This window comes from Lissotriton vulgaris, chromosome 4_1 (assembly GCF_964263255.1).
Source record: "Lissotriton vulgaris chromosome 4_1, aLisVul1.2, whole genome shotgun sequence".
Lineage (NCBI taxonomy): Eukaryota > Metazoa > Chordata > Amphibia > Caudata > Salamandridae > Lissotriton > Lissotriton vulgaris.
This window is the reverse complement of record NC_141691.1, coordinates 607,109,761-607,135,267: the sequence shown is the minus strand read 5'-3', so window position 1 is coordinate 607,135,267 and position 25,507 is coordinate 607,109,761. Positions and strand designations below refer to the sequence as shown.

The 25,507-nt window shown below is 39.3% G+C and overlaps 1 protein-coding gene and 1 pseudogene across 2 annotated transcripts in view; both read right to left on the bottom strand.

Annotated features, from left to right (window-relative positions):
• The window catches only part of GPR141 (G protein-coupled receptor 141), a 193,834-nt gene extending 184,853 nt beyond the window's left edge, over positions 1–8,981 (bottom strand). Inside the window, exon 1 of one of the 2 annotated variants that reach the window (XM_086964839.1) lies at positions 8,824–8,981. The gene's annotated coding sequence lies outside the window, so the exon portion shown is untranslated. The remainder of the gene's footprint in view (positions 1–8,823) is intronic. The other variant, XM_086964838.1, reaches the window with a different exon arrangement.
• Positions 8,982–18,275: 9,294 nt separating this feature from the next.
• On the bottom strand, positions 18,276–18,927 carry LOC147722322 (ubiquitin carboxyl-terminal hydrolase 48 pseudogene; annotated as a pseudogene).
• Positions 18,928–25,507: the final 6,580 nt, after the last annotated feature.

Below are 25,507 nucleotides of genomic sequence, written 5' to 3'. Positions count from 1 at the left end.
TTACATAGTAGTTTTGCTGTTTATTTTACGTAGTTGAAAAGTTAGAAAAAATAGTACTAATGACAAATAGCACAATAGTAGTTCAATATTTAAAAAACGTTTGAAATTTACTGAAAAAAACATAGGTTTCACAGACGTTATAGTTAGAAATTTTCATTTAAAAAACCTCAGAAAGTCACTGAAAACCACAGGTTTCAGGGACATTATAGTTAGAAATTAGCAATTAAAAAACATTAGAAATTCACTGAAAAAACCATAGGTTTCAGGGACGGTATAGTTAGAAATTAGCATTTAAAAAACCTTAGAAATTCACTGAAAAAATCATAAGTTTCAGAGATATTATAGTTAGTTGGACATTTGACATATAAAACCAGAGAAATTTGCCTGTTATACTTAGTTGAGCAAACTATAACTCGCACACCTGCAATGCACTGCTGATGACGTCACATTTTACATCATTCATGACATGGTCAGTGACATCACTCATGACATCACTGATGACATCTCAAATGACATTACTGATGACATATAAGGATTTTTAAATGCTAATTTCTAACCATAACGTCCCTGAAACCTATGGTTTTTCAGTGAATATATATATATATATATATATATATATATATATATATATATATATATATATATATATATATATATATATATATAACATATTTAAACTTTACAGAGACACACATTCACTGGATGATGTCATCAGTGATGTCATTTGAGATGCCATCAGTGATGTCATCAGTGATATCACTGACCATGTCATGAGGGATTTAATATGTGACGTCATCAGCAGTGCATTGCGGGGGCGTGAGTTATAGTTAGCTCTACTAACTATAACGTACAAGTGAAATGTCCAACTACCTATAACGTCCCTGAAATCTGTTTTTTTCAGTGAATTTCTGTGTCGATTATTGGAGCCTAACAACATGTGAGTGATTCAGTTTTGAAAGCATTGAATTTGAGAAGGGTCCCTGTCATCCCCTGATCAACGGCTCTGAGGCCAGTGCAGATTTTTGAGTTTCCAATGTCTTTTGGGCTTTCCAGTTTAAGAAGTACTTGCAGACCTGACAACTCAAATGATGCCACTGTGTGTCATACCATTTCAGCTCCTTTCACACAATCACCTAGTGAGGAGCCAAAATCACACAATGGAAGGCAAGGAGAGCTGGAAACCACTTCACAAAGTGGCTGTTTAGCTTGTTTTTGCAGGTTTTAAGCAGTCGATGTCCATTAAGAGGTGTGAAAACACCCCAGCATATCGGAGGCAGCCTCAGCCACCCTTTTTTTGTTGCTTTTGCAGGTGGTGCGGGTGAACTATAGAGGGCACAGTGCCTCTTGAGAAGCTCTCAGAATGAAGCTTCACCCTCCAAGACCATTGCCCTTCTTCATATGGCAATATTTAGTTGTAGGTTGGCAGGTCTGATTTGTGTGTCATCTGCATAGTTATACCATGTGAGCTCAAATTAATTGATCATTGCAAGTAATGACTTCATGTAGATGTTGAAAAGCATGGATGAGATGATAGAGCCTGAGGGGCCCCTGCTTTTGTGAAGTATGGTTTGGATGAGAAAGCGGGAGTATAGTAGACATTTATTCTCTTTGAAGGTAGGATGTGATCCAGTCAACAGCAGTCCCCTCTCTTCCAGTTTTGTAGAGTCCTTGGATTAGTGTGTCATGGTCAATTGTGTCAAATGTAGCTGAGAGGTCCAAGAGAGGGAGTGTAGCTACCCAGTTCTGGTCTATTGTGTTCATTAGGTCTTCCCAGATGGTGATGAGGGCAGATTCTGTGCCTCTTCCTTGATGGAATCCTGTTTGGAAGTCAAAAAGCAAGGAGTTAGCTTCAGTAAATTATGACATCTATGCGTATACTGCTTTTCTATCAGTTTGCTCAGGAAAGCTCCATTTGTAATTGGTCTGTTATTGTTTGGGTCATGCAGGACCAGATTTTTTTCTTTAATAACAGGCATATGTATGCCTTTATAAATCTTCCATAACGATTCCTGCAGTTAAAGAATTATTGATGATTTTTCTCACTGGTGTGTCAGCAGAGATAGTTAAAAGAATTTTCTTGAAGATTGGTGGTGGACAAGGGTCAGAAGGGCAGCTGGCTGGCCCCTGCTTGCTTGAGATAGTTTTCTGAAGGAATGCAGAGGCTGGGTTAGCATACTCTTGGGGGGGATTGTTGAAAATGGGTTGGTGCTGGTTGTTTTGCTTTGTTTTGAATAGGAGTCCAACATGTCTGCTTTGGTTGTGTAATGATTTTCCAGTTTGTCAGTAAATTCGTCAAAAATAGTGTGAGTTCCTTCTGTGCTTTTAGGTTTAAGAAATTCATGAATTTAGGAATCTTGACCTTGTCTTCAGCTAAAAACAAATATGCTTCAGTCACTAGAAGAAACTGGGTTATTAGTTGCGAAGAACGTGAGTCTTTCACAAATAAAGGTATGCAGTTGTCTTATTATTGGAAACCAAGTACCCCATTGTAGCACTTGACACTCTCACTGTGAGACAGGGCAGTCCAAAGCCTATTCAGGAGGGTGAAGGGACCACTGACATCAATCCACTGGCACCCAACAACACCACTCAATAAATTATTGTTCAGTCATTGCTTTTGCTTTTAAAAAGGACAGTACTTTCATTACACACACCCTGCTGAATACTGCACATTAACTTACAAATATATACATCAGTTCAAAGCAAATATCTTTAGTGACAGACTCATATCATATTACACCCCTAGAGGATCCTCAACTCTATATTCACAATGCCCTCACCTATACCAGATGCAACATCACACTATAAGGTGGTGATATTTTAAATAAAGCAAGCCTACTGGCTTTGTCATGGGGTCCCCCACATTAATAATAATAAGGCAGGTATACTGTCTTTGTCAGGGTGCCAAATTAAAATATTTAAGGCATGTCTACTGGAATTGTCAGGGTGTCACCACCTTAATAACATTAACCACATGTTATGATTTGGCAGTGTGTCACTAATAAAATAGGTGCAGAGACAATAGCCATACTTAGAAGCAACCATTAGAAGTATAAGAATGACTGTATTCATCAGCAATATTGCCAATAAAACATTTGTATTCAAAATAACCACAAACATTTGTGTCAGAGTCTTTCTTCACTTGCTTAAGACCACATAATGTAGGTCACAGGACCAACGGCAAAGTTCACTGTCAGAGAGATCGGTCCCTGGAGTAGTCTTGCACGGGCCCAATAAATGGGGTGCCCAGGGCTGACATATGACTTGGGGAGAGGGCCTCACACATGCTCCTCTCGCCAGAAATGTAATATGATCCAAATGCACCCCCCACCTGACCCAGGCCCACCCCAAGGTTAATCCTTGAAATAGTGCTATGCACACATCTTCATAATTTTTTTTTTAAGAGAAACCCTTTCAAGATGCACATTTTGGGCCCTATTGTGTCAATTCTCTCCATATTTATCTCTTTTTCCTCTTAGTTGCCTGACCGAGCTCCCAGGAGCAGTTTAATTGAGGTTGCAGGGAGCTGGGCTTTCTGGTTTTCTGCTCTAGTCTTCTTCTCTTCCTGGCTCCTGGTGCTCTTTTAGTTCTTGTGGGGCATCCTGTGCAGCCCCTCAGCCAACAGAACACTATCCTGCCTGCACTCCACAGGCCCCAGAGCCCACTGTCTGTCTTCAGAGCACCTGTGGGGGCATGAGAGTCCCAGTCCTTTCCATAGAGATCCTAAGGAAGCCATCTAGTGTCCCCAATATGTTCTTTCCCTTAACTGGTCCTCGGAGGGCCTACAGGGTTCTGCACCACTGACCCTGGTGAGACCCATCCATTCTCTGGAAAGAGCTCCTCTAAGGCCCCCCAGCTATGCCCCTATCAGAATTCACTGCCTGTTCACAAAACTTCAAAGGCAAAACTTCAAAGGCGAGCTCCTTCTGTGTTGGCTCCAGAAGTCTGGCTCTCTCCCTTTGTTCTAGCAGGCCATGGCTGTCCCAGTCCAGTATGACTAGCTAATTATCAGAGGCAGATTTCTCCCACACCCCTTTCCTCTTGCATGAACTGGGTCAATCACTGATAGTTACTCCTTTAGTGTGGGAAGGCCTCTGTTCCCTCTGCTGGGGAGCAGAGCAATTAACTTGGACCAAAAAGGAGGACAACATTCTATAATCTTATTATGAGCTGAACCAGAGAAATGACAATTCTTGAAGTTCCAAAAGATGTATATGTAGGTGAATGAGATCTGAAGATTCAAACTCAAGGTGCATGTTTTCCCCTGTATTGTTACTTTGCTGTACCTTACAGGCTTAAGTGGAGGAAAACTGTACTTTAAGGCAGATTTGCCTATATGTACAATACAATGAAAACAACCTAGATCTCAGTAAGCACTGCAGACCTGTAGTATAAATGCCTACTAATGTTATAAGGCCTACTCGAGGTCAGTACCAATCCCTGCAGAGACCATTCTGCAACAGGCTACCTGCACAGCGCTCATGTGTGTTCACATGTAACCAGACCACTAACTCTTGCCGTAGATGTACCATAGAGGCCTTTTCTTAAAAGGCAAGCACTGGTGGTTACCACTCTCAGTCTAATTACAGTGAGTTTACTGTTAGTGATACTCAAGTAGTGAGACACACCCAGAGTAAAGATCCATAAAAAGGGTAGTCAAATCAAAAAATCCTGGTGGACTAAATTGACAGATCACATTTGCTACAGTCACTTAATCAATAAAGCTGTCAAAGTCTGTCATTTTCATTGCTGTCTCCACAAAGTACCTTTTCGTCTGCATGAAGCAGAGCACATCAATTATAAGGACTACCACCATATCACACGTTGATTACTGAAGCACCAGTAGAGACCATATAGCTTCTGACTGTTAAAAATCAGACTGACAGAATAATTCGACCTTGAACACTCTGCATCATGTCAACCACTATTAAAATGCCTCCAATAGCTTTCAGCTGCATCTTGCATTGGTTTCTAATTGATGTGTACCATCCGCAAAGCAATTTATAAAAAGGACTCAACTTACCTTACACATATCAAAAGATACAACTAGGTGCATCTTACTATACCATCATTTAAAATCCAAATTCTGAGGTAGAACAATACCAGTGTAGAGCATAAAACATGGAACTATCTCACCTTTTGCACGAATTAAATTGAGACCCACCCTCATTTCTGCAGAAAGCTGAAGACTGTTCTTGTTTCATGAACTCATCCCTCTACTCTAGAAATATGGGCTTGAAACTCTGTATTTTCTCCCATCTTTTTTTCCACTGCTGACCTCCAGCTCTCAATCAAGTATTATACCGATGATGCTCTCTGATTGCAGGGCGGGAGTGCTATCCTGACACTATGATAACAAGCATTCATGCATGTACAAAGCCAACCCTTAAACCTGGCCCAACAATACATTAGTACAGAGGGAGTAGCAAACCCCTTTCTACCAAGGAACAAAAAAATCATCCCAGCTGGATTGTTTTATTGCCGGGTCCTGTTTCTAAAGGAGCATGTAAAAACGGATCTGCTTTCAACCAACTGTCAGTGGTAAAATAAAATGTGCCACTCATATGTTTTTTAAATGCTCTTGAATGTCCTTCCACACTTTTAACACACAGACCCCTTGAGTTTTTTTAAAACGTATTCAATGACTATGCAAAACCAACATTTTAAATTTGCTAACTAATTCAATTTACTGTATGCTTTAAAATACTTTCACTTTGAGTGAGTTCTAAGCTCAATTATTCCTTTCAGTGTGAAAGACATACGTGCGATTTCCAATAGATGAAAATGCCATTTGAATTTGCTTCTGAGTTATTACACCTCCTACTGGGCAGGAACCGATTTTTTAACAAGCAACGCTGATAATGGGGACTTTAGGAGAACTTGAATGTAAATGCTATGTTCTCAGATTTGCAATCTTTTTTCTTTATGTCTTTGATAAATCATAAGAAACGGTACCAAGAACAATTTGTCCAGATGTTTGAGATCCGCTTGTGATACCTGATGAGGAGCTGGTTAGAATGTTTCACATTGTGGTGACCTGCAGACTTGGCAATGTTTTCATGTGTGGGTTGTTTTGTTTCAAGTTACAGTGCAACCAATGTCGGCAGAAGATCTTTGTCTGCCGAACAATGTGTGAGTGATGCATTGACGCGGCTGTTATTGGCAGTAAATGTTTTCTGATGCACTTTTTAGTATATGGCGATTGTCCTTTGGTATTTATGCGTGACACTGGAGAAAGTCTATCTGGGACCAAAGAGGTCCCTGTGGCCACTAATTTATGCTGCCTTTAGTGATTCACGTTGCAGATACGATTTCAAATGTGGTCAAGGTTTGTGGCTCTGGCATACCTACAGGTTGGATTAGTTATTTGCTGGTGTGAACCAATTGCTTGCTCTAGGTGTTGTTTGGCGGCTGTGATTCTGACTTAGAAATGTTGTTAAGAAATGTTGATTTCACTGAATATGTTGAGCGCGTTATTTAGTCTGGTCTTTTCAACATCTTTTGGCAGCTGAGTCACTTATTGTAAACTCTGTTTTATGTTTTATTTTTTGACTTTATTTAAAAGTTGAGGGTAAAGAATGATGCATTGTTGGTGGAAAGGATCCCAAATATCATGAGAATATGCCAGGAACAGTAAGCATCATCATAGAACACGCTTAGTGATGTAGTTGATAAAGGCTGGTTTATCAATGGCGCCTACAAATTATACTATAAACGGGAACAGTTATGTGAGTGTGATGATGAGCAAGTATTGTCCAAAGAAAGTTCTGGAACACTTGACAACATTAAGCACTGTGTTCCTCCCTTTCCTCAAACAGGAAATGGCCAGAGACCTTAGGGCAGATTTACAATAACTGGCGCATCCCTAAGGATGCGCCAGTTAATGTGCGCTGCAGCTCCGCCACCCATGGTGTGCCGCATTTACAATGCGGCGCACCATGGGGCAAAAACGGCACAGATGCGTGACGCATCTGTGCCGAGAAGGTGACGCATTGCTGGAGTTGCGACGCAGCTCCAGCAATGCTCTCGGCGGCCCTATCTGTCCAATGCTGTGTCAAGCCTTACGTCTGCTTCAAGCAGGCGCAGGGTTTTGACGCAGCATTGGCCTAAAAGTGACTGAGTGAAATCTTGTAGATTTCACTCAGCCACTTTTAGTAGGCGTTCCTTGCCAGGAACGACCCCCCTGCGCCGGAACGCCTCCTTATGGCGCAGGGCTTTACAACGTGACGCATCTCCCAGATGCGTCACGTTGTAAATACCCCGCACCATGGCGCATCTTTTGCGCTGCTGCTGCGTCACAAAAGTAACGCAACAATGGCGTAAAAGAGGCGCAAGGGGCTTGTAAATCTGCCCCCTAGTACTTTAAGACGCTATCCACGTTGAGCCCAATTCACAAAGGCAGTTGCATGACAAAGTTCAACTTAAGCGCACAAACGGCTTGACTTACTTATGGAACTTCATTTTTGCAATTTATTTAAGGTGAATTTGCACTTGTAAATCGATTTCCTCACTTAAAATATTTTTGTATTATTATTACAAGAGAGTAAATCTGCTCCTGTTGATGGGAAGGAGGTATTCGACGGCACTGCAGTCCTGAAAAGATTTTGCACACCCACTAATTTACAAGTTTGTGGGTATTCACAAACTTTTTCTCATCACATTCACACCATGGAAAGGGATTTGCTCCTGTTACTGTCAATATTAAACCTGCTTCCAGGGTGGTAATGGGAAAGGACCACTGCAAAAATGATGGGGTCCCAGGGCAATGTTTTTTCCACAGGGAGTCATAGTTTTCAGGTGAAGATTAAAAGAAAAAGTTGACACGTATTTGGACTTATTCCAATGTGTAACTGCACACTATGCGCAAATATGAATGTGGAAATCCCTTCAAATTACAGTGTACAGGAGTTCCCAAAAGCTTCCAGAAGTCCTCCGGAAAACCTGCCACAGTCACAGCTTCCCTTACATACTTTTCAAAACCTTTCAGAATTCCAGAAATTCGAAAATCTACATCCAGACACAGGTGTAGATCAATAAAGCATGTCAACGGCTTTTAAGGCAGCTTGGTCTACTACATAAGGGGGTCCGGGTCGGGAGAGGTATTTGTAAGTTGCGAAACATGGGCTGCATGGAAAGAAAGGCCACAGCAGATAGGGCCTCAGGTACCATCTAGTGGTATTAGCTTTGTTCGTTTACACATCATTAATAAACAAGGCAGGCTTCCTTTATAATCTATAAACAAACGCTGTAGTACAAGTACAAGTGCAGTTCACTGACAGAAGTGTGAAGCCTGGGGAATCGTGCCCCCTCTGCCTTTCCTTTCTGAATACCCTACTGCATATATTTTTAGTTTCTTTGTGAATCACACCCAGTAGATGCAGCAATCATTCATCCTTTCTTCAATGGATTCGCTCATAAATGCACCTCCAGTCGGTCCTTAGCACAGAACAGAAACTTGGTGACCAAATGTGTCCAAACCTTGATAATTGTCCTGAGCTGCGAGCTCCAAACAATAATAGCTACTACAGCCCTGACTTGCACGTCTTAGGGACCCCTCCCTGACAAGTAATGTAAGGTTCAACACAAATCACTTGCTCATTGTAACTGATGCCGAAAACAGCCATTGAATTGACATGTATACTCTGTGTGAGCCGGGACACTAGTCACAAAGATTGTTGTTTAAATTCAAATTAATTGCACTTCCCATCAACTCAATCACCGTATCAAAGCAACTTTTAAATGGCGCTATTTAGGCAGTGGCACTATCTAGACAATAGTGCAGCAGCCGAAAGCTTAGTGAGCTAAAAACGCTAAGATGCTCACCTGATGTGTTCTCCGTGCCGGGGAAGTCATGGAGATGGAGAAAGGACGCTGCCGGTCTAAGTCATCCGTTGGGCGGCTGCAGCCCGGAATGATACAGTTTTACTGTATGATACTGGATGTCTCACTTGCAAGCTCGCTAGATCACAAGGTGCTGCCAGAACAGGAAGCTGCTGATGAAAGCTAACATATACTGGGAGCATGAAAGCACCGTGTGTAGCAATAGTTCAGCACATCCGGTCACGAAATAACACTGCTCGCTGAGGTGGAACCACAATTATAGCCCAGACCATAGTGGGCCATTCGGGGACAGGAGGTCTTTCTGGTAGCTATACATAACTGCAGGTGCGAGAAGATCGAAGGTTGCCATTCAGTATTGTGAAACAATTTGTTCTACAGAACTTTATTTGATTATTCCCGGGTCTTTAAAGAGGATGACATAATAGAGGGTCCCTGAAAGGGGTGGGACCTATATGATTAAGGGCGTGGCTTGAACATATATACACTAATTCCCATAGAATGCCTCCCTACCCACACATTTGCATAGAATCACAACTACAACTTGCATACATGACAATTACTCTGTGAGCTTTTTAAAGAGGCCAAGGATTGGATGACCATGTATTCTGAGTACCTTGTTGCTCAACTGTAAGGCACGGGGAGAAACTCGCACTGCCTTCAGTCACAACTCAGTTGTTCCCTGTTATAAACACCCGAGGCCATATTATGGATATGGCACTCTTTCATTGTTTGCGCCATGGCGCACCTTTCAAAAGGGGGCCGGTGCAAACAAGAAAGGCGTGCTACATTAGAACGAATGCACTGAACCCTTGGGCACCGCCAAACTCAGGTTGACCCCAGGGCAGCACATTCAATCAATCAGGGAATTGTAACCGCGCTGCTCACCCATGCGTGTCTCAAGGTGCTGGTGGGGGGAGTCAGTAGTTACGGTCAGCCGAAGAGCCAGGTCTTGAGAGCCTTCCTGAAGGTGTTCAGGGACAGGGCACGTCTGATGTTGAATGGGAGCTCGTTCCAGGTCTTGGCTGCGATGTCGGAGAATTCAAATGAAATATGGAGCAGCTGCTAAAAACTTTTTCTGTCTTTCACTGTTGAGGCAGCAATCCGCCTGTACTTTTAAGGGGGGTTAGAGATCCCCTTGCATGTAGGTGGAGTGAGTGACTGCACCTGCCTGCAGGGGAAGTCTAGGGCATTCCAAGGAAGCCCCTTTCTCTCCCCCAGAAGGCTGCCTTCAGGACGTGCACTGAAAGTGTGCCACCTTTTTGTGGTGCACTTTCAGCGTGCCTCTTATAGACGTTTGCCTCTGTTCCCATGTCGGTAATACGGACTATCTTTATCTTTGTTACAGAAGGGGACACACAAGCGTCTGCAGCCCCTTTGATAATACCATTGTTCCCTGGGGGTGCCCAAAGTGGGCACACTTGCCCAGAGCACACTGTATAATACTGGCTGTGGATGTGACTCAATTCACATTGTGCACTAGACCAGAGTAATATGCTTCTTGAAATAAAAACTTAACATACCCACCTGGAAAAACAAACACTCATAGGGAATGCAAGATTCAGTAATGCATGTGAAATATCAGCAAGAATGACTTGAATTACCTAAGCATTTTTACTCTCATTGTTCAGATATCAATCACTGTTTTGCATGAAAAGTTAAGGACATGAAAGAAGGGCATGAAAGGGATCCTTTTCAATGTCTCTTTTAAATTGCTACCAGGTCTGAGACCCGGAGGGACCCGGACCACTTAAAGCCCTGATCATTCCTTTAAGTAACACTGCAACAGTATTGACACACACGCTCTTTATTGGGGGCATTTTCAGCTGTCTGTGAATTGTATTTAAAACACCATGATTAACAAAAGAATAGGAAATAGTTACCTTGTATATCTTCTTTAAATTCAACATAGTAATACAATTGTGGAGAAGTGTGGCTCAAGTGGTTGGAGGGGCAGACCCTGATGCAGAGGTCTGGCCCGGACCAGGGTTCAATTCCCCGCCTCGGCGGGTCTTGGGCTCAAATTTCCCCGGACCCGACAATTCTCGCCTCGGTGCCTATTCCAATCATGGAGTCCCACTCTGTAACTCTGGGCAATAGCTTGCTTAATCTCCACAACGGCCCATCGCAGCGGGATGCCTGGCTTTCACCTTGGGGATGCCCATTAATGGGTTATCTCGCAGGGGAATACCAGGACGGGTTCCCTAAGCAAGCGCTGGGACGCTTTCGGGCAGCCATGCGCTCTACAAATCAAATTTCATTTCATTCATTTCATGCCAACATATATGATAATGAGCATCCTCAGAAGAATGGTATGAATAATAAGAATTGGAAAGTATATAGGTTTAGACTATGGGAAATCTATTGGCTTTGTTTCAAGTACGGGGGATGGGTAAAACAACAGAGAGTAGGAGGAGTTGGTGGGCTAAAAGCAGGGTGGGTGTGTTGTTAAAAAACAAGCTGGTGAGTGGGGTGGTGGATTAACACAAGTAAAGCATGTTGAGGTCAGACCTGCCAGCCTTGGAACTGGGTTCGAGTCTCGGCATTGGCTGAAAATCAACCTGGAACTGTAGAAATGGGTTCGAGTCTTGACATCGACTCTAGGCAAACAGGGCCAGACTGGGAACCAAAACCGGCCCCGGCATAGTGCTCGCCCCCCCCCCACCCCCAGGGGAGTGCGACCGCGCTCTTTACCAGGCCCGGTTTACGGCCGATTTTGTTACAGGGACGTTTTTGGCCCTGTAACAAAAACGGCCCCCAGAGGCCCAAAACCGGCCCCCATCCTTGCGGCGCACCGGGGGATTGCCCGGTGCCCGCAACGGCCAGTCCGGGCCTGTAGGCAAATCAGTTAATCCCCCATGTGTAATAGGAAAATAAATGAAATTGTCCAAGTGTAATGCAACTAGTGCTCATTTAAAGCCCTCCAACACAATGTGGGTCAAGTTTGGCCTATATAAAACATGAAAAAATAAAAGGACCTGAATAGAGATAAAACGGACATGAGGGATGGGTGGGGGACGCGAGGTAGGGCCTGGAAGGTGGAAAGCAAAGTATACATGCATAATTAGATTGCTGCTAAGTTTGACTCATTGGAGAAATTAAGCCGAAGACCTAGAGTTGCATTTCATTCAAGGCTCCTGTAACGCACCATGCCTCACTAAACTGGCTTTGGTGGGCCTGTCACCGCTAATTGCTAGACAATCTTATTTCAGTGCTGAAATCCCTTAAAGTGAACGGATGTGGGCACAGTGCTGAAGATCGGCTGTCACAAGGTAACCTGGAGTTGGTTAAATGGAAGAATATGGAGTCCAGATTTTTGGGAGGAAGATAGACTCTGACCCATCTAGAACCTGTTGACGGGTTCTGTCTTTAATGGGAAGTCTGTGTAAACACACTATTCTGCTCACAACAGGTGTCATTTGGCAATTTTTAGCAGTATTCTCAGTGAATGGTCATGCATAAATGGAATATCGTGAAAGATCTAAGGTTTTCTGATTATAAGTTTGTATGCCAGAAAATTGTAGTTAAAATACCTTCTGACATAAATATGAAGTCCTAAATATTGTCTACAAAAATATCACCCCATTATCTAATATTTCTTCTAATGGGGTAATATTTATGTAAATGATATTTAGGATAGGATATTTATATCAGATCCTATTCAGACTACGATTATTTGGTGCCACACAGTTTATAGACTGTCACAGTAACTCAAGTCAGTCCTAGTCAGTTATCATGGCAGTCAGAAGAATGACAGTGTTTGAGGTAAGCCAATGATAAACAGTGTGGTAAGATTTTTAATTTTTACTTCTGGTTGAAAGCATCAGAACTGTATGTATACCTCGGGTAAACAGTTCTTCATAAAGAGAGGAGTTTGTCTTAGTCCCTTCTAGCCACTGGCTTTTATATGTTCTTAATGCCTGTCCATTGCTTAGAAGGGCTGAGCAAAGCATGGCATTTCTTGGATGGTAAAAGTCACATTTGTCTTCTCATTAGGTCTTGGCAATGCAATATCAAGACGTCCTGTTGGTATAAGCATATTACACATGATCAGCAGCTTATAATTACATACCAGTCTGTGTTTTTTCATGTACTTACCTTGCTGACATGACAACATTTTAACTGTTTATTTATTATATTTTCTTTAAGAAGTGAGTCCTGTTTGGATGCCCTAGTTTGTTATAAAGCAACAGCGGTATTCACTAATCACCCTTACATGTTTCTTTTACTTTGTCACCATGATAGCATGAGTTGGATTTCACCCTTTCTTTGTTCACAATGTAAAGACTTGTACTCACAAAGAGCTTTCTACAATGCAACAAACAAACTGTCTCTTTCACTAACTCATCTAGTATGCATGCACTATATTGCTATGTGTCTTTTCACCAATTCACCTTTGTAATGAAATTTACATCTTCTAACTCCTTTTCATAATATTCTTCTGCACCTAACACATATTTTCCTTATTCTTGAGTGTACAATATAACTCTCTTAATGTAGTCCGTTTAGCAAAGCAGCCCTACTTCCTCATAGAAAGTTGTTGTTGCTCAATAAGTTGCCTTAATATGGTATTTTCTTTCTAGCACATCTTGGTTCAATAACCACAAACCTATCCAACTATTATGAAATACTTCCTCTAATAAAAGAGCTAGATGCATTGCTTTTAAAATGCTTTTTCAGCATAGATGTGATGATTTTCTACTTGACATGGGGCTTTAGAAATTTATTTTTTCAAACATAGCCTTAATGGTGCAAAACTAAACAATACAACTAGACACAGTACTAATGATATCTTCCCAAAGAATACAATTATGAGGCCCTGGTCCATGGGTATCTATTAGGGTTATCATGGAGAGCATATGCTACTCATAGCTGGCCATTTGGTACCCTTAACACTGTCATTGCTAACCTATCTTAAGAGCCTTTGAGTGGTTCTCTGGGACAAGAATTAGGTCAAAGAACATATTTTCCTTCCAGCTGCAAACGTTATGCTGCTCAAGGGTGAAGATTTGGGCAAGGGGTTAGTACTGTGAAGTCATACAGTCTAAGGGTATACGATTTCTCTTCTGCTATAGTTCATGTTCTAGTGGATTAATTCAATTCAATTAACTTTATTCAATTTTTGTTTAAAATCATAATAGTATGCATATAATAATATTTTTCCAACATTTTCTAGCTACAAAAAAGAATTCCAATAGCATTTTATATTTACCAATTTATAAAAACATTTGTGAGAAACTAACAGACTTTAAGATAAAAATTGCACACTGTAACAAATTAATCAAGGTGTGTGCAAAATAGAATATCAATGACAATACCAAATGATCTGGGTCAGTATCAGATCTTTAAGATAACCTCTAAAATGGCACAACAAAAAAGTAACCAACTATCAATATTTTAGGCTCCTAAAGGATAACAAAGTAATTTGGAGCATATCTGGAGAGAAAATAGACTCATATACCAACGATGGTGCACAGTCAAAATATCGATTCCAAATTATCGACCAACATTAATATCGAGGTAAAAATATCGAAGGTGAAGGATATCGAGGTCAAGAATATCGTTGGTCAAAATATCGACCCTAAGGTAAGTAATATCGATTTTTTTTATATCGATGTCAGTAATATCGAAGTTAGTAATATCAATATCAATTATATTGATGTTACTAATTTTGATGTTACTAATATCGATAATTGTTTGTTGTTATGTATTTTATTATGTATTTTATATGTATGTGTTATATGTTTTTTGTTTGTTTTAAATTATATGTGTACTATTTTTTATAAATTTAATTTAATTTTATGTTTTAGTACTGGAGCGGGTTGTGGGTTTATAGGGAAATAGGGTGGGAAGTAATTTAATTATATTAAATTAATTATTAATTTTTAGTAATTGTAAATTAATTTTAATACATTTTTGCGTTTAAGTTCTGTAGCGGGTTGTGGGTTTATAGGGGAATTGGGTGGGACGTAATTTAATTGTAATTAAGTAATTATTTATTTTTAATTGATATTGATAATTATTTCATTTATAATAAAATATTAATTGGTAATTAATTATTTTAATTGCTTATTAATTTTTTTAATTGGAAATTAAGGTTTGTTATTGATAATTACATTTTTTAATTGGCAATTCATTTTTTATTTGGTAATTGAGGTTTGTTATTGGTAATTACATTTTTTAATTTGTAAATACATTTTTTAATTGGTAATTAAGTTTTTTAAATTGGTAATTGATATTTATAATTGTTAAATACTTTTGATTAATTGGAAATTCATTTTATTAATTGTAAATAATTTTTCATTACACATTTTTCTTATTAAAAAACTGTTTACCATTTTTTTATTGTTAATCAATTTTTAATTATTAATATGTTTTTTGTTTTGAAAATATTTTAATGTTCAATATTTATTATTTGGTAATTTATATTTCTTAAATATTATTTATTGTTATTTATTTTTAATTTATTGTTAATTAATTAATACATTGTAATTATGTTTTAGTAATTATTAATGGGTATTTGCAAATGATGTAGAGTTATTTAAAACTTAAATTTTTAATTATTTTATTTACAACGATTATTTATAAGTATGTTATATTTAACTTCTACGCTATATAATGCTTTTCCTACTGTTGCACTCTCTGGAGTTGGAATAGTAATTTTTACCCCTACGCTATCCAACGCTTTCTCTACTGTTGCACTCCCTGGAGTTGGAATAGTAATTTTTACCCCTACGCTATCCAACGCTTTTCCTACTGTTACACTCTCTGGAGTTGGAATGTTAATTTTTACCTCTACGCTATCCAACGCTTTCCCTACTGGTGCACTCTCTGGAGTTGGAATAGTAATTTTACCCCTACGCTATCCAACGCTTTCCCTACTGTTGCACTCTCTGGAGTTGGAAAAGTAATTTTTACCCCTACACTATCCAACATTTTCCCTACTGTTGTACTCTCTGGAGTGGGAATAGTAATTTTTACCCCTACACTATCCAACGCTTTCCCTACTGTTGCACTCTCTGGAGTTGGAATAGTATTGTTTACCTCTACGCTATCCAATGTTTTCCCTACTGTTGCACTCTCTGGAGTGGGAATAGTAATTTTTAACGCTACGCTATCCAATGCTTTCCCTACTGTTGCACTCTCTGGAGTGGGAATAGTAATTTTTACCCCTATGCTATTCAACGCTTTACATACTGTTGCACTTTCTGGAGTTGGAATAGTAATTTTTTCCCCTACGCTATCCAATATTTTCCCTACTGTTGCACTCACTGGCTACCTGTTAACTCCAGAATTATATTCAAAATCCTCATCATGACCTTTAAAATGATCAAATCTGGAAACCCAACACTGCTGCGACCTCTTCTCACCCCCTACACTCCATCACGTAACCTAGGATCCTCTAATCAGCACCTCCTGTGCGTTCCTCGCATAAAACTCTGTCGCATGGGCGGCCGCTCCTTTAGGGTCCTAGGAGCCAAACCATGGAACGATCTGCCACAAAACATCCGCTCCATAGACAATCTACCGGCCTTCCGAAAAGCCATTAAAACGCATCTATTCCCTCTCCCCTAATCCTCCTCTCCATCTTCTATTCTCAGACCTGGTCTGTGGTTTTCTAGCGCCGGGACGCCTCTTCGCTGGGGCAGCTGATTTGCGCTTTACCAAAACAATAGAATAGAATAGAATATTATTGTTAATCTCCCTAAATAACCTTTTGTCATGAGCCATCCAAGGGATTTTATCATAATGCTCAAGCAAGACAATCGGTGATTATTTTTCTTGAGAATTGTGTGCCTTCTTTACTCCAAATACTATAACCTCAAAATACTATAACAGCCATTTATGACACTCAAATCTATATTTTCACCAGGAAATGTCATGTTATTGTGAATTAACAATATTTGACCGACCAGCTGGAAATTGAGTGAATTTCTGTTTAAGTCAGGTTAGACGTAGTATGAACATTAATTATATCAGAACTATGCAGCAACTGCTCATTACCTGAATACATTTAGCATTGTACCTTGAATTTACAAGTTAAATTGGCGATTGAAAGCATGTATATATAATTTATTCCAGCATTTCATGGCACAGATCTAGCATTAGAATGCACTGGAACACTTTACAGAGAGGACATTTTGAGTAGGGAAAGACCATATTTTATTTATTGATGTATGTAGGCACCTTTCTGATTACACTGTACATCAGAGCATATATTTCATGATACTACAGATTGTGCAAAGGTAAAGATTAGCTTTTAGAGGAACACAAATAACAGATTTATGATGAGAATGGAGACATGAATTTAACATTAAAGAGTAATGGCCTAGCAGTCATTTACTAGTGGCTTTGAGGGGGAGAGACTGACTCGCCTTCGCCCAGACTTTGCTAGTTGACAGAGGGTCCAGTGAAAATTCATCCAGAGCAGAAAATGTTCACTTTGTTACAGCAAAGGGAGACATTTGAGTCTCAGCAGTAGCATACAGACCATTTCTATCTACACATCATTCCTTTACAGATGTTTTTTAATTTCAAGGCTGGGTGCAGTCTTTCTTAGGATAACATGGGGTCCTCCAAATATTGAAATCTTCCTCACAAAGTAGAACCAAATTGATAGCATTGTATTCTTTGTAGTTTTTATGCCTGATGCACAGATTAATAAATGGATCCTTGCTTGAAGGGAGTTCAGAGCAGTTCTTTCACTGTGGTGGGTCTTTAAAAAATATCCAAGTGTTTGTTGTAGCAATGAGTAGCAGCTTGAAAGACGGCTTCAGTGGGAAGAAAACATCTACCTGGGCTAAACGAAAGGTGTATATAGTTGTTTGAAAGCTACAGGATGAAAGGAAGGGAAGCCTGAGTTAGTTGCAAACTGGGGTAGGGGGGGGGGTATTCCCAAGTCTCATAGAAATAGTTATGAGTACTTTCCACAGGGTGCCAAAGAAGGCCCCACTTAAGGATATACTTGAGGATTCTCTAAACAGAACAATACATATGAACAAAGTCAGTAAGGGGGTCACTTGCATCACAGGGAAAATAATAATAGGCCTTACCATGAGACAATGGGGCTTGGCAGGGGTAAGCCATCACTAAGCTGGTCGGCTCTTCCTCCATCCCACCACTATCATTCTCCCTGACAGACCTTGCAAAATCAAGGCAGCAAATACTGCTCCAGTAGAAATGTGGCAGGTGGCCAGTGGTAGCCAATGTATGGCCACCCTTATCTGATTGGTGTTACCTCCTCCTATGATGCAACCTTGTAACTGTCTTCTCAATGGCGGATGGCAGCACTTTGGTGGAAGGAGGCCTTCAAATGTGGGCAAGTTAAAGTCATTAAGCATGTACCTTCTGTTATCCATTGAAACATATGCCATTGATAATGTCCAGTGAGTCCTCTAAGTATGTGTGAGCCTGTGGAATGTGTATACCACCAAGCACTAATCATATGAGTAGGCAATGAGTAAAGTGGACTGAAAGGCCATAGAACAGTTAACAAAGTAGAACAGTTCTTCACCCAGAATATTTAATTTTAGAAACAATTTTATTTGTATTTTCAGCTCCTTTAATGTCTGGTTAGCAGAGACCAGAAGTGCTTTCTCTCCTCTTACTTTCCGATGTCGCGTGCTCCGTCGAATGCCTTGCTTTTGACATACTGCATAGCCCAGATGGGACAACTTTTGCCGTTTTCCAGGTGCACCATTGGCTTGTTTAAAGTCAGGGTCCATTTCCCCTTCTGGTGGCACATCCTCTCTTTCATCTTCTGCTTCTGAGCTGCTTACATTCAGTTCAGGGGCTGCTTCTTTCATCACCTTTTGATTTTCGACCACTTTATGGATGTAAATCGTGGCCTGGGCATACTCGCGCATGTCCCTCTGTTGCTGACAAAGCAAACCTTCCCGGCACTCTGGACACTGCTTGGGCTCTGAAACATAAAATGTGTTCACCCCATTATCCTTTGTTTCGGTTACTCGAATGACTTTAATTGAATGATCCACAACAAAGAATTTCTGTATCGTCTCCCACTCAGTGGGCCATATTAGAGCTATAAGTTTTAGAATCTTCCTTGGTCAGGTTATTAAATGAAAACATCAGCCCTTGGTACCTTAGGAGTCATTCCTGAATCTGTTATTTTACTCAAGGCTGACGAGCAATGGGAGATTATACAGCAATGGACGATGTTTTACAAATTTGTATGCCAGAAGAAGGATTTAAAGGGACAGGGCTGCTTGGTCATTAATTACCTGAAGGATTCCTTTCGGCAAAGCAGTGAAGTAACCAGAACTAGCAGCGATGAAATGTTTGGCATTAAAGGGCAAACGACTGGACACAGGAAGTAACTGTTATCCAAAAAGGATGGTGCTCCTGAAATGAAAGCATCGTCAGACCACCTGTCCATTCTAGCCCCTGTCTTCCCCAACCTTCCCCCTTATGCCTTATGTCAAATAAAGCTGATTGCACTGACGGACTTAAGCAAATGTTTACAATTTTATATTTAATAAAAAAGTGATTCTGAACAAGTGTAATCGGTGTAAACCAGAAATGTACAGCTATGTTTGGGGGGATAAATATAACTAGTTGGGGGAAGTTCTGGCTCCTATGTCACATTTTAAGGGCACTCCTCAGTAGAACGGGTGCAGTGAACACTGGTCTGCTAAAGATATATTATCATTTTAGAACCCGTCTTTGATTCACTGTTAAACTTTCGATAAAGCATGAAAGTTGTTGTTTGTAAAGACATGTCTCGATTTCCAAGATTATGGACGCTGCCCGCAGCCCTAGAATGTATCTTTCCCAACCTCGAAAAAGTTGAATTAAGGTGGCTTTCAAATAATCATTACACTTGACAGTTTCTCTACCAAAAATAAAAAAGAAACATTTTTTTAATATATTAAAGTATGCATATGAGATATACAATGGAATTAATGGAGCATCAGAAGAGTTTTTTATTTATGTTATTATTATTTTCTGTGTTTGTAAAGTACCACTAACAATGTTGTGGTATCATCTGAGAGCTTTATGTCAAATACATTGAAGAAAGTGAATGAATCTTTGTCTATGATTGTAGAAAATAGCAACCATTATTTTAACATCAGCTTGGAGATATCAACACACTCACACTCTGAACTGAGAAGTCATTCTTCAGTGTTTAAGCAGCTAGTCCCTTTTTCATGTACATTACATCACACCAAAGTTAAGGGTCAGCTTCAGAAAGATGCATTGACGCAAGTGCAAAATTCAACCGGAGCAAATTTGACTTGCACCTTGAACAAATTAGGCATTTTTTGGTGATTCACAGAAATGTTGGCTTTTGTCTATTGCACATCCTGATTGATCCATTTCACCATGCAAATGACACTGAATAGAGCCAATGAAGTGCAGATTTCAACCAGATATGATTAAAAGTTAAGCGCATGGAACATGGTCTTGGTTGGCCTTCAGTGGCATGCTTTCTCCTCTGCTTCTTTGGATTCTCTGCATTGGCTCCCAGTGCAAAGAGGATCTCTTTTAAATCTCTCTGCCATGTTCACATAGCCTTTTACCTCGTCGTACCAATATATCCTAGGATCAAGTTTACTCACTACATGTTCCTGGCCGCACGCTCTTCTCCACCTATGCATCTCTTCTTTCTGTCCCCAAAATTAATTGGCCTTATCCGGCAGTAGGGTTTTTTCAATGGTGGCAGCCAAGTTGTTGAACACCCTCCCAGTAACCTTACACAGGATGCAGAACAAGTCGCTTTTCAGGAAAGCCTTAAAGATGTTACTTTATAGGCAGCAGCTTCTCATTTGTTTGTCATATTCAGCTTTTTCTCATAGCGCTAAGAAGCCTGTCTGAGTACCTATGTGGTCAAAAACATCAATAACATAACATTAAATATCAATACACATCGGAAAAATACCCTTGCTGCTGCAGAAGTGTACACGAGGACCCGCTCCCCATGGACGTATTATGAATGCAATAAAATGCAATGCACACACAGAGTATTCTAAGCCTGATGTTGTTTCCCTTTTTAGGTCTCGCGTGGGCCTTGCAGCGCAAAGTGCTGCTCCACTTCCGCGAGAGATTTAGTAAGAGAGGACTTTCAAAAGAGGGCTCTAAACCCACCCCTCATTTCCATTGACTGGCGTCACAGATTATGGTAAATGGTGGCCTGCCATCGGAAATGAGCTGTTTGCGTTTCCTCCCTTTGGCCTTTTGGGACGGCCCAAAAGGAAACTGCTTCATGGCTGTTGTGAAGCAGTTTCTTATCTCAAGAGGAGTGTTAGATAAATAAGCCCTGAGATCCAGTCCAGAAGGGCCCTCTCAAAAGGAGACAGGGCGCCGCATGTTTATTTTTGCATTGCGCTTTGACTTTCACTTAAAGTGAATGCATGATGCAAATATAAACAGCGCTGCCTTCCCCCAATGGGAAGCGCTTGTTGCTACTGCTGCGGGATGCCGTGAGGTCGAGAGTGACTTGTTAGTGAAACATGGCAGCTCCTCTTAAGGATGAAATCCAGGTGTTACTCCATCACCATTTCCCATCCTTGGAACCTGCCCAATCGCTGTGACCTGCACTGTGTACATAAACCACCACTGAGGCCTCTGATGTGTTAAAAGAGTAACATTGGCCATTGGTGACTGAGACAAACCAGGCCTTCTTTCCCGCCACCCCTTCCACTCCGCCACTCCGGGCTGCTTCCTTTGCGCACGTGCTGGGACTGCGGCCGATCAATATTTATGAGCGGCAATCATGCTGCCGTATCTGTGAGTTGAGGTCGTGCCGAGGCGTTTCAGTATTGTTATGTTCAAAAGATTTTATTGAATTTTTATATAAGCAATACATAAAGACAATACATAAAAACTATTATTGAGAGATAATACCTAAACATAATATAGGAGTATAAAATCATCAAATTAATTATCATAGCTAACAACAATACAAATAGTCCATAAGAAATAAAAAAGGAAGGGGAGGGAAGGGTAACAATGATAAAACTATTACATTAAGTAGCAAATCAAGAGGTACTAGAACGAGAACATTGGACTATTATAATTGCAATAAACTAAAAAATTAGATATACATAGATATAAATAGATAATTAAGAAGGTAAAGAAGATAAAAATATATCAACAGGTATCCAAAAAGAGTGAGAAGGATTAGAGCTATGACCAATACCGGATAGAGATAACTGAGCACCTTTTCTTGTAAAAATAACCCATGACCACCAAGCATGCACCAATAATAACGAATCATCTTTCCAACAGAATGTAATGGATTTTAAAGCAGCTGGTATTAAAAAATTAAAAAGTTTACCTTCTAAGTCACTTAATTTGCATGACAAAACAGCAGATTTACATATTATCATTTTAAATGAAACATCATTTTGAATAGGTAATATCTTTTAAAAAAAAATAAACGGCAGACCAAAATTGACAACAAAAAGCATATGTCTTAATGTACCAGGATTTAATTTACAGTGCCAGCAAGTTGAGGATTGAAGAAGTTTAGCTTGAAATAAATGTAATGGAGTCCATAAACAGTTGAATATAATATAGGAGTTAGTTTGATAAAGTGAGACAGGTAACTAACCAGAAATATTGCTCAGCCAAATATCTTTCCATATATCAACAGATAGGAAAAGCGAGAGTTCATTATTCCAAAAAACGGACATCATATTAATGTTGATTCATAGAGAATTAGACATTTTTTATATAATATAGAGACACCATAGAATGATGTGGAAACAGTGTGAATATAAATTGCTAAGTCAGCTTTAACATTAGAAGTATATTAACACAATTTCTTATAGAATTAAATAAAGGTTCAATACCTATAAGAAACAATAGTGGGCAACCTTGTCTTGTACCTCTAAATAGGGAAAATTGGTTTGAAATTTGGCCATCGATAAATAAAGGGGTAGTAGGTGCAACATACAGAGCAGCAATCATGCAAATAAAAGTGTCATCAAAATTAAATGATAATATTGTTTGGAATAAGAATTGCCAGTGAATTTTATCAAAAGCTTTCTCAGCATCTAATGCGAGAATTCCAGATGGTAAAGATAAAGGGGAAGCCTGTTCAATAACATGTAGCAGAGTTCTTGTATTGTTAGCAGAATATCTATTCTTCATAAAACCAGATTGATCTGAATGGATAATAGAATCTAGCACTGGGGAAGCAAGTATTTTAGCATATAGTTTACAATCTTGATTAATTAAAGAGATAGGGCGATAATTTGATACAAGTGTGGGATCCTTATCAGGTTTGGGAAGTACACTAATTAAAGCTTCAGTAAAAGAACCTGAGGTTGTTCTTGTAGATCCAAAAACTGACAAAAGTTGAAATAAAGAAGGAGTAAGCTGTAATTGAATTTCTTTATAAAACTCAGCAGGAATACCATCTGGACGTGGAGACTTATCTTTTCTTAGAGATTTAATGGCTGATGTAATTTCATCTTGAGTAATGGGAGAGTCAAGCCCACTTTTATCTTAGGCAGACCACATTTAGTTAAAAAGGAATCGATCAAGGAAGCATCATCAAAATTGGGTTTGTTATAGAGAGTAGAATAAAAAAAATTAAATTCACTAACGATATCATTGTGGGATAAAGCAATTTACCATTGGAGCCATGAATTGAATTAATTTGAGTTTTATCTTTTTTTTATTCAAAAGTAATTGGCTACAAGTCTGCCGGACCTATTGACATTGAAACAATTCCTGGCTTTAGAATTAGAAATCTGAATACCAGCACTTTTACTAAAGATTGAGTTAAACTCATATCAAAGTTTTTGTAATTTGATTCTATATTGAGAGTCATTAAATGTAATAAACAGTCTCTCAAATTTTGCAATTTGCTTTTCCAAATTTTTAATATTTGCATTAAAGGTTTTATTTTCGTGAGCCATAAGAGAAATAGTTACCCCTCTAATATAAGTTTTAAAGGCATACCATCTATTAACCGTAGAGGTTGAACCTTCAGGGTTAAGAAGGAAGTATTCCTGAATGGCATTTAAGAGCTTAGGCTTATTACTTTCATTAAGAACAATGTCAGTGTTCATTCGCCATCTAGATTGCTTTGAAAAGAAAGAATTAAAATTCAAAACAAAAGAAATCAAAGCATGATCCGAAATATCTATGTTACCAATCATGGAATTAACAATGGAGTTAAATAATTGCTTAGTGACTAATAAATAGTCAAGTCTAGAAGGAGAATTATGTGGAGTAGAAAAGAATGTAAAACTTTTTTCAGTAGGGAAGTGTAGTCGCCAAATATCAACAAACTGTGTGGTTTGAATACATGATTTAAAAGCATAGGAAACCGTAGGAGGTCGAAATTTATTAAGGGAAAATATATCTAATAAAGGATCAAAAATAATATTAAAATCACCTCCAACAATTAGAGGAACTTTTCCCAACTTTAACACTTCAGTTGTGGGTGTAGACCAAAAAGCAGGATCATCCGCAGTAGGACCATAAACATTTAATAAAAACATAACTGAATCATGAACTTTAATTTTAACTATGACATATCCCTCAAAATTTGTCAATGTCATTTAAAAAAAAAGAATAGCCACCCCATTTTTTCCAACTGGAGGAAAGGAGACACTATTATTAACCCATTGTTTTTTCATATAATCTAAAAACTAAAAAAAATTCATCAATATGGGTTTCCTGTAAAAAACAAAATCTGCTTTACAACTACCTAAATAATGTAAACATGTTTTATGTTTAACTGGATGACTAACCTTTAACATTTAATGAAACTACTTTAATGTTGTGAGCATTAGTCATGATAAAAGAAAAAGAGAAAAAATGTCAAGAAGAGGAGAGAAAAGAGGAGAGAAAATTGTAAGGAAAGAGAACGAAGAATAGTAGCTCTTGAACAGGCGAAAAGGAAAGAGTAGGAAAAAGAATACACAGACTAACAATCAAAAGACAACAACAAAAAAGACAAACACAGAGAAACATCAATAACCAATGTGAAACGCACACCCACCTAACAAGCATGACCAAACCATTGGAGACCAGCATGTAAAGAGTGATAAAATTAGTCAGAAATATCAGCTAAAATATTATTCAAGTAGCAGAGTCATGCATATCCATAGAATGCTGCGAAAGAAGAGACTGCTGTTCCAGAAATATTTTTTTAATCTTCTGAGCGATGGAAGGACTTGGAAGAATAATCTCTCCAGATGCGCATCATTGAAGGATCAAACAAGCCATACTTAAATCCAAGACTGCACAGTTGGGGACACAAATCAGAGAATTGATTGCGAAGCTTAAGAGTCTCTTCAGCGAAGTCTTGGTGAATAAAGATTTTATTGCCATTTACCATTAAAGATGCAATTTCACGTGACGCTTTTTTTTATCAAAACCAAATGATGATGACGAAGAACCTTAACAATGATTTGTCGTCGCTTGGTATGACGAGGATTGCGATGAGATGGAATCCTATGCGCTTTATCTATTTCAAATTTCTCTGGAAATTTAACATTTAAAAGACCAGGAAGCAAATTCTCCAGATATAAGTCATAGGGGAGATTTTGGTCACGAAAGGCGAAATTGCATCGATTTTAACCTTGTTATTCTGTATTTTATTGGAATTATCCGAGACCCTCGCCATATCTTTACGCAGATTTTTTATTTTTGCTGCAATATTATCAGTATTGGCATGTAGAGCATGAAG